Source organism: Haliotis rubra, unplaced genomic scaffold, assembly GCF_003918875.1.
Source record: "Haliotis rubra isolate DU_JTF1 unplaced genomic scaffold, ASM391887v1 Scf736, whole genome shotgun sequence".
Lineage (NCBI taxonomy): Eukaryota > Metazoa > Mollusca > Gastropoda > Lepetellida > Haliotidae > Haliotis > Haliotis rubra.
The window spans coordinates 209,736-220,783 of record NW_025767453.1 but is presented as its reverse complement, the minus strand read 5'-3'; the positions used below and the strand labels follow the sequence as shown (position 1 = coordinate 220,783).

Sequence of the window (11,048 nt, the reverse complement as noted above, 5' to 3'; positions counted from 1 at the left end):
CATTGAAAAGATGAGAAGGGTCTCTTATTTTCAACATCCAAACAAGAGTTCATTCATTTCATTCAAGGCAGGCATCTATTCAAGGATTTAGATTAGTTGTTTGACCTCAGAAATTACCTTTGTTACATAAACCACACATGACCCTTGAAGATCCGTGTTAGAATTGATCTTGTTGTAAGAGGCGACTAACAGGATTGGGTGGTCATGCTCGCTGACTTGGATGACACATTTCATCGCATCCCAATTGTGTAGATCGATGTTCATGTTGTTGATCACTGCACTGTCTGGTCCAGACTCGATTATTTACAGACCACTGTCATATAGCTGGAATACTGCTGAGTGCGGTATAAAACTAAATTCACTCATTCACTAAACCACACGTGAAGTTAGTCGTTGACTAGTCATGCATGACAATGATGTCTCCCCAAATCTGCATACAAGAGGAAGAAACACTATTCGTTGGAACAGCTATATATGGAAACTGTGAGTGAACAAAATACAGACTACTTTCGGAATGACCAAAGAAGATATAACACTGACTTATATGCAAATTAATAATGTTATACATTCAATATGAAAATCAGATTGCCCCAATAACAAAACTTTATTTTCACAACATACTCAATGGGGTCAAAAATGAAAATGTGGAACAACTAAGTTTGAAACTTGTCCATTATAACTCAGCTTAAGAAATCTACAATATAATGACACATGAATTTTCCTCTAACACAATTCTACTTTATTTTCAGAGAGAGATTACCCTTATCTCATCTCTTACATCTGTTGAAGTCACATCTGTAAATGTAATCTCTCCATGACAATAAAGCTGAAATGGGTAGGAGGGAACTTTGTGTTGAGTCTTTATTCTGTATCTTTACATATGTACAACTGTACACTGCTGAACTTCATCTTAGTCTCTTCATGTTTCTGTGTAAACAATCTGCGTAAAGGTACATGTATTATCACAAATCTAATGAAATGCTGAACTTGTACTTAACAAGGGCTGTGCACTATCGACATGTTTTAGTTGTTTTATTCTACATTCAGCTGACAGTGTAAGTGTGACTACAACAGTGGAGTTACTGTATCATCAACAGATCACTATTGTAACTAAATTACGGGGAAATAGGACACTATGGAACTAATGTCTTCAAAAAAAAGCAACTTTAATCAGTACTGAAAAGGGTAGGAGTTACATCACGTCTTATATTAACATGCATAATATTCTGGACAATTACTTTGTCAACTAACTGAAATACATTGTCAGTTGAACCTTTAAAATGTCTTCTCGTACTTGCTTTGGAATTAATTGTACAGTCCTTTTATGTATGTTTCGAGCAACTTATCAAGAATTTCTGGCATAATATGCTCATTGGTCATGACTGGAGCAGAAATAACCTGTAAGGCCATACTCTTCTATTAGTTGGTTTACGGATCCGCGACGACCATAATTTTTGCTAAAGTGAAAAAAATTAGTAAAATTTCAATTTTCCATTTCTTAAATACCACTGATATATAAAATCCAAATAAATGTTTTTAAAATCTACCTTTTTGAAATCTTCTTTCTGTTACGAATTTAGCATCGTTGCAAAACAAAATTATAAATATTGAAACAAATAAAATCACCGAATTAACATTACTGATTGAAAATGCTAACACAAGACAATAGGTAAAGGGAGGCAACTCTTTCTTCTGACTGACATCTAGCGATAATAATATAACTACAGTAAGTTTAAGTACAAGCCAAGGGGCGTAACTCTAATTCCCGCTCAAATACTTTTTGATCGCCATGTTCTTCCAAGTGGAAGTCGATAGTTTCACGAACAAAATTTCACATTTTAACAGTTAACCAAAGTTAGAGAGGAAATTGGCGAAACTGTTGGGAACTAATATTAGCTATCTGTTGATTTCTAAACAAATCAATGTTATTATTATATAATTAAAGATATTTCCACCGGAGACCGAGGTGAAAGATCAGATACTGCAACTGTCTCATGTGACGGGCCATTATTCACACTGCGTGATTTGGGAAAAAAAGTATATTTACGTGACAAGAGATCTACCTTCTTCTGATGACAGTGGTGAAGAGGGAAAGAAGGGTAATGCAGCACCACCAGCGTTTGAAATGCTCATGAACATGACCAAAGTTTTTGATCAGCTGCCAAATGTACAGTGAGTTGCAGTTTCAATCGTCGGATTGAAACATTTATTTAAAATTTTAATATATAATGTTGTACTAATGAACTATACGACCATTGGTCAGAAATGTGTCAGAAGAATATTGTTTTACTTTAAAAATTTCACAGACTTATTAATAAATATATATTTAATAAACATATAAAATATATCAGAATAATTACGATAATAACAAATTTAAAACAGAGTAGATGAGTTTGTTTTTTTAACCCTATTATAGTAGGAAATGAGAACACCTGAATGGCTGATGGCATATTCTGTTTCTTTTTTAAAACAACCTACTTGTGGTGAAAGCCACTTAGGGAAAAAAATATCTGAAAGAGCATTTTTATGTATATTTTTTACCACCTATCCACAGGAATATTGCTGTAAAAAAACTGTAAACCAAGTACTAACAAGAAGACAAAGTCATCAAAATCCCCCTCAATGGCAAAATACTCTTCATGATTATGTCTACGAGTTATGATTATGTCAAATATTTAGGTGTGTATATAGAAAAGTGGAAGGAGAGTATTGAAAGGTTTTTAAAGTTCTGCTCCAGAAAGCAGCACTATCACCAATTTCAGTCAAACTTGTTGCCATGGAAATGCCAAAAATATTTTATTCAGAATTCCCAAACTACCAAAAGGCACCAGTACACCACCAGACCAATCTATGTGCCAAGTTTGGTGAAGAAACATTGAACGGTTTTAGAGTTCTGCTCCGGAAAAGAGCACTACTACAACTTCAGGCTTAGTCAAACTTGTTGCCATGGAAATGCCAAAAATATTTTATTCAGAATTCCCAAACTACCAAAAGGCACCAGTTCACCACCAGATCTATCTATGTGCCAAGTTTGGTGAAGAAATAGTGAACAGTTTTAGAGTTCTGCTCCGGAAAAGAGCACTACTACAATTTCAGGCTAAGTCAAACTTGTTGCCATGGAAACGTCAAAAATATTTTATTCAGAATTCCCAAACTACCAAAAGGCACCAGTACACCACCAGATCTATCTATGTGCCGAGTTTGGTGAAGAAATAGTGAACAGTTTTAGAGTTATGGTCCGGAAAAGAGCACTACCACCAATTTCAGTCAAAGTCGAACTTGTTGCCATGGAAACGCCAAAAATATTTAATTCAGAATTCCAAAACTACCAAAAGGCACCAGTACACCACCAGATCCATGTATGTGCCAAGTTTGGTGAAGAAATATTGAACAGTTTTAGAGTTCTGCTCCGGAAAAGACAAATGTGCACGGACGGACGGACGGACTGACGGACGCAACGGAGTCCATTTTAATACCCCCCGCAAAACGCGTTGCGGGGGATAAAAAAAGTATGGCCTAATGATCTCTTTGGTCTTAGCCAGATCTGTTCAATTACATTAGGATATGGTGGCTTGGCTATCCATAGGCTGCCTGTAATATTGCTCTACTCCTGACAGTTTTCCACTAATTGGGCTGTGTGTACAGGAGCATGGTTATCCAGGAAACATCATTTTCATCTGGGAAACGCTGTTCAATCACAGGCTATGGATTAGTCCTGATGTCAAGAAATTCTGTTTCTATTACTAAGGGTCTCTGTCTTGACACTATCAAATATTTCAAAACAAACAAATTTAATTTTAATAACTGGATAGGCATTTGTTTACTTTCATGAATACATGTATTACATTATTATGTGGTTCTCTTCATCTTTTCTCAAAATAGCCGATTTAAGATGACAAAAATTTACTCTTCTTTAATAGGAATTATCAAGATAACCATTTAACGTTGTATCAACAGGGTCCATGGCCAGTTTTCATGTATTTTTCTACAACTCTTAAACAAATAAAGTAAGCTGGTTAATATATTGTAATCACATTATCATATGACCATGATGACTAATCGTGGAGCTACTGTGTATTGTGTTCAGGTCACAGATCAGACATCATCGGTCATGGACATAACTGGAACTGGTCACCATGTTCAGCAGCTTGGCTCCTGACACCATCTTGGGTTTGAGTCCGGCCACACATTAAAGCACATGTGATGTCAGAGCTCCAGATAAGCTTTTGTAGCACTCTGTATAAGTTCCTTTAATATTTGACTTGTACAGTGACCAAATTGAAATACAAACATGTCGGCATAAATGTCATTTTAAACTGCTTCTGTTAACTGTTTGAACTCTCACAATAATGTCCTATTGAGTAACTGAAAGTAGGTAAGGTGAACTTCAGTGTCCCACGTTTTATCCCACTTTAGGAGGTATAGGCTTGTAATCACAGAAGAGAACTTTTCTGTACCAACTGACAATAAGTGCAGCATTGTCTCATTTCATCAGATTGTTCATTGAAAGATAACCACGGAAACTTCATTTTCCATGCATCCTGAGTGTTTTTCGAAAGTCTATTGCCATCATGTTTCTTCGCCTGTACATGAGTGATAGCAGTATGCAAATCTGTCAATATTCTATTGATAACAACCTCCAATTCAAAACAGCTTTCAGTAAGTTCATCAATAATTTCTTTTGCAATGATGGAAATTTCAAAAGATCGATTTCGAACAGTGGCAAAAGCCGAAATCTTACTTTGAGATGATGTTTTAGAAGACGAATGTACATGTGATTTCCATGAGGCCATCTCTGTTGATAAACAATGGGTCTAGACTTTCTAACAAGACGAGCAATTTCATTGGATGATATTTTTAGAATGAATCACAATGAATGTTACAAAAATAACTAGCTGCATTTGTGTAAATGTTTCTTTCTGTAGTTCATAAAGTGTACAGTTACTTAGTGAAATTCAACTGATAATCTACCCAATCCACTCGTAACATTTGACAGTTAGCTACTTTCTGTTACACATTTGTTTTTCACCAGTAAGTCAGGTACGCAAGTCAACAATTCACTAATGCGTTTCTGTAATTTCCTTTGCGAATTTGGGATGCTGCAGATATATTTCAGTGCGTATTTTAGAAATTCCAATGCGTATTTTATCATGTTTATGCCAATACACAGCTTATCAAGACTTCTGTGATGTTTCCTTGGGCACATAACCGTTTTCCAAGCTTCTGTCCAGCAAGCAGTGAGTGGGTATCCCATAGGATGAGATGTTAATGTAACTGTGAACCTTCTAGAACAGCCAGCATGGGTTTAATGCCATGCTTTACACTACCGAGGGACCTGAGATTTGACTAGGGTATAACAAAGCAGCGCTTTTAGCATATATTGAGTTAGCTGTTATGCACTTGACAGCAAACTATCATTGCAATAGGTCAGTGTATTGACAAATAGATAATATTGTAATATATTTTCATTCTGGTACCCATATTGCAGTATGTATTGCGACAGGATGTGAACTTTGAAAGCACTGAAATATGGAGCAGTTGTTTCTTCACGGAATACAAATGAGCAGATCATGGACCATAATTTTGACGCTGACAGAATTTACTTGTGTTCATGGCTGCAAGAAGTATCGCCTATTCGCGGATCGAAGAATGACAAACTGTCAATCACAACAAAGGATGTAATTTAAAGTGGTAGAGCCAAAACGACCCATATTTTGTGTTGATTAAATCATACAAGACATGAGACTTGTTATCAGTGAAAATCATTATATTATGCACAATAAAACACTACTGAGATCCTTTGAGAGACTCCAAGTAGACAAACAGGTGAAGAAGAAATTGGTCAATAAAATGTGAAATCTGAGATAAATTAACAGTAGACATGATGATGTACCATATAAATTGTACTTCAGTTCTGCAAAGCATAGTGTTATATGCAAATGTGAAGATTACTATATATGTTCGGAAGCTAGTAATCACCTGTAAGCAATTTTCTATACATCGACCTGTGGTTTACTTAGAAAATACCCCATACTATATCTTCAAAGAATTGATTTTGTACATGACATGCAGGGGGGTCACTTATTTTGTACATACATTTTAGGGGGGATCATTCACAATCTACATGCTTCTCCACAAAATTCATCTTCACCCCTCTAGCCAAAAATTATGAACAGTCCCTAACAATCTAATATACAAAAATATCTCATCATAAAAGCTTGTTTCAGTTGTTTCACATCGGTGTCATGTCGCACTGGTCAGCTGAGATAGCACATATGACATCTATGTTCATGATATCATATCCTTGGGTTTTTTAAAAATTCGATTTAGTCAGAGAACAATAAGCAATCAACATATTACCAGCTCATCCTTCTAATAATGTATGCTGTTTTTACATAGGTGCATAGACATGCCATAGTAAACCAATATACATAAACACTTTTGACAATCACAAGACAACAGTGATTAATCAATCAACGTATTATCAGTAAATCCTTTGACTGTTTTGCAACTCAACCAACCATTCCTCGCTTTCTGCGCTGCCAAGTAACATGTGACACATTCACCACATCAAACCATCTTATAACTCTATCTTAGACTGAATACTCACACCTGACATGAGAAACGCCAAAAGAGAACCACTGATAGTATACATCCTTGACACCCTCAGAGGCAGGGGTGGACTTTATGGAGTTACTTTGCATAGTCGAAGTAATCAGAGTTTTGCCATCACTAATGAATGCTTGTAATAAGGTCATTAACTGAATGACGACAAGCACACAGGTGTACGGTTTATACGATAAAACATGGATGACACGTACAATAGTACATGTACATAAATTATGCCCCTTTGTCAACTAAATACAAAGGGAAACATCAATTCTGATTGAAAGTAAAGTCTGTGTAGATATTAACTTAAACCATAGAGATATTCACTAAACTTCATAATTGTTTTCATCCAATATACAGGTTCTCTGAAAATTCTTGCAATATGTTATTTTTCAAAGCATATTTCGGTGTCCAGGCATACCTAGACTATTATTAATTCCTGATACGTTACTGGACTTAATCTGCATCTGTATTCATGACATTAGGAATCTGACGCTGAAATGAGGAATTCAAGGATGTATGCAAATATAAAAACCAACATGAACTTTATAGTATATATGTGAAATCTAACTTTGCCAGTTATATATGAGACATATATATTACATCATATTCTGAATGGCCATAGGTGGTTTTTATAAATCACTGAATCCTGTCATCACAAAATAATCCTGCAAAGTAAACATATCCTCGGAAAGCCCCAGATATTTGTAACTTTATCAACTCATGTTGATATAATTGTTATCAGTAGACATGAGGGTGAGATTCTATTTATCATAAAATGTCACTCTTCTTTAATTTTCAGTGAAAAATGTACAACTCTGAACACGGTACTGCCATTAGACTTGCAATACAGCGATGTCATAGCATTGTGACGTCATCAGGTTTTGGACATCATAGCATTGTGAGTCAAGTAATTGATGACGTCAGGGCATTGTACAAAATCTACTGTCAAAATGATATTTCCTAGGAGATATCATTTGATCTCCCACAAGCAATATCTCCAATTTGGATGATAAATGATGTAATATATGTCTATTATACAAGTGGCAAAGCTAGATTTCACATATATGCTATAAAAGTATAAAGTTCACATTGATTTTTATATAGAGAATACTACACAAGGTCTCATTACATATGAATTATACGAAACGAGTGTCCTTCCTATGGTATTTATTACCCATGTCTTACATGCATCAAATTGACAAAATAGCGTATTTTTGTTAATATTTTGGTTTCAAACCGAAACCGGTTTCATAAAGAGGTTGCGGAAGAGTTTTGTACTGTAGTACAATATTTGCATGACGTCACACTGTAATGACGTCACTGCCTTGGTAACCGACGTCACGATGCATGTCAGTTGTCATCACCTCGTACAGCCTCCTACAGTAAACTACTCTGTAGCACCGCGTTTCTTGGTTTGCAGTTGCTTCATTTGGCTAACATCACCAGTGGAAACATTGTGTTTATGTTTTTCGACGGATATAATGTCTCAGTTCAACTCACAATTAAACAGCGACACAGCAAAGTTCGTGATGTTTACATTCACACAATGCATTTAAGTTGTAGAATGAATGAATTCACGTGTTTGTTATGAATGTTTAAATAATAGTTACGTCAGAATGTGACCTAATTGAGAGGTCATCGGTTATCCAATCAAATCGTTAGAATCTCAGGTCAAGTCGTTACGACACAGGTCAAGGCTATACGACACTTGTGTGACGTATGAGATTAGTATGCAACTACCCTGACGTTGACCACGTGGGTAATAAATTTGTATATTTCCTGAAACATGCTCCACTGTTTTAGGTTTATTGACAACATTTATGTATGGCCATAGGTGATTTTAAAAATCAACGAAACCTGTGATCCCTACAAAATAATCCTGCAAATTGTACATTAGTCAAATGTCATCGAATAGACAAGTTAACAATTTACTGATATTTATGATGTTCTTTTCAGTCATTTTGCTTTTGATTATGGATGATATCCCAGAAAAGAACATTGTCCACAAATTCAAACTCAGGGTATATTTGCACTTGATGTGTCTTGGGTTAAATACAAAGCTTTGGTTGAAGAGGCATTCAGGTTAAATACCACCTGGTATAAACTGTATTTGATTGGGATTGTTACGTCTAATACTGTTATAACTTAAATTCGTCACCAAACCAAATATATTTGTGTGCAAAGCATGTTAGATCTAACTACTGAATGTGGTTCTGTGAAAAGTGTGCAGTGATAGCTGTCAACGCCATCACTCATCAGGCCAAGGATCCAAACAAAAGATCACATTGAAGAAGACAACACTTGAATCTCCATCCCTGTTCTTCAGCTCCATAATCCTAAAGAGCATTATATGCATTTATATTGTTGCTAGAATCGTTTACAACAAACATTATAAACCAGACAGCAATCTTTCAAAGTCGTGAATAACCCCGCCCAACCATCTTGCCCAAAAACTGCTGTGAGGGGAACAAAGCACTACTCTGATCAGCGTACCGACTGACTGGGCCCGCACAACAATGCGATGTTGCCAGCAAGATATAATCCCGTTAGATTTTACTGAACAATATTCCCGACTCGACTAAACACGAGAAGCCTCGACAAAGCGCGACCAGGACTAAGAAACTTTCAGGTTACACTGTACTGCAGAGTGAGTTTCGTTTCCAGTTATTTTTAAAAACACCACCAAAACAATCTAACACGTGAATCACTGTTATTACATGCATGGCTGCCCTGGGCATTATTTGCACGCACAAGAAACGGGATGCACAATAAGAGGCGAAATTTCCAAATAAAAACCGTCACCAAAGCACACAATTGTACCAACCTTCAACTGGTGCAACACACGCTCCAAAAGAAACCCTTGTGGATATCACCGCGAAGAGGTCATGGCGCGAATTTCTCGGCCAAGAGTTTCGAATTACACTAGGTTGATGAAAAACGAGAATCTCCCCACGGAAAAAGAATAGATGTCCGATAAACACCTCCGGCCAAATTCAAGATATTAATTCCAAATAAATGAAAGAAAACACACACTTCAGATCATCTTCAACCATCATAAACTTGCTTCACTAAAATGGTTATTCCTGTACAACATGAATGCTGTTCCAAAGCTGTTGTTATATAGTGAGAATTCACCAGTACGAGAGGCTCTACGGTCGTTGCCGCGACGGAGAATATTGGTGGAAATCCCACAGCAGAAAGCATTCCAAGACAGCTCTCATTCGAAGGCAGTCACGTGACAATCAATCCCTCCGAGGACTATCGTGACAATATTATTGCTTCAGCTAGTTGTGGGTTTATTTGAACACGCCCGGCAGTCATTTGAAGTCTTTCGATTCTGCCATGATTAGCAGCATATACTTTGTGTTTAGCAAAATGGCCTCCCCCCTTCTCCTGCTGAATAACCTATATCATTGAGTACAGATTTATATACTACTGTAAACATTTTGCTTAAATTACTTAAAACCATGCTTTATAAGTAATTGGAGGAAACTAAATTATACCAATGCAGTATGTAAAATATGGTATTTAGTAATACCATGGTATACCTTCCTTCGTGACGGGTTTCTGGGAACTCACAGACTATTCAATGTGGTTGTTAAATATATGAGTATAAGCTTTCTTTTGGTGACAATAATCTTTCAAGTGTAAGCAACGGAGAAAACATTGCCGCTTACTAAGCTTTCTTTTCTAACAGAAACCTGGTCTAACATATATTTATACACATACATGGTGGACTATAGTCTGTCTCACAGTCCCTGAACCACATTATTTTCCCTCCTGCCCAGCCCTCCCCTGCAATGCTAAAGCCCTAAATGAAGCAAGTCTAGATTCCCTCAGGTTCTGAATGTTCCATCTCACTGGGGCTCCTTTTCAATTTTAATGGGTTTATTTGTTACTATCAAAATTACATATAGTCAGAGACTAAGCGTTAGTCTCATGTAAGACCAGTAAGCTTTTGTTATATGATGGTATCACTAGCAGAATGTAAATAGTGTGTACTTTAGTTTATGTTAGTTTCAAATTGGGTAAATAATTTAGTTAAGCTCGGTAAATGCTCTCTAACTTAACCTAAGCACTCGATCTACTAATCCCCATGTAAAGTGTATAGGTAATGTAAGCATGGAGTTTTATTTGTCTATAACTAAATACCTGGTCCAGTCATGGTCTTGCCAGTGATTGATATATCTGTTGTTTGACCAGCTTTCTCTTCTCTGTTCAGCTCAATCAATCAGCTCTGCATGATTATCATATCATTGCACTTATTGCGGAAAGTAAACATGTGTTAATTCATATTTATGCGTATCACAAGGGGGTTGTGACCTGATACATGTAATTATTACCTACGAGGCGAAAATATCGTGTTTCATCTTTTTCATACGATGCCCTAGGGCAAATTCTAAGATGCCTAGCGGTTAGAACAATCGAAAAAAAAA

General features: G+C 36.4%; 1 protein-coding gene across 1 annotated transcript in view; it reads right to left on the bottom strand.

Annotated features, from left to right (window-relative positions):
• LOC124259770 (contactin-5-like) overlaps positions 1–9,797 on the bottom strand; it is a 102,249-nt gene extending 92,452 nt beyond the window's left edge. Inside the window, exon 1 of the mRNA XM_046693971.1 lies at positions 9,437–9,797. The gene's annotated coding sequence lies outside the window, so the exon portion shown is untranslated. The remainder of the gene's footprint in view (positions 1–9,436) is intronic.
• Positions 9,798–11,048: the final 1,251 nt, after the last annotated feature.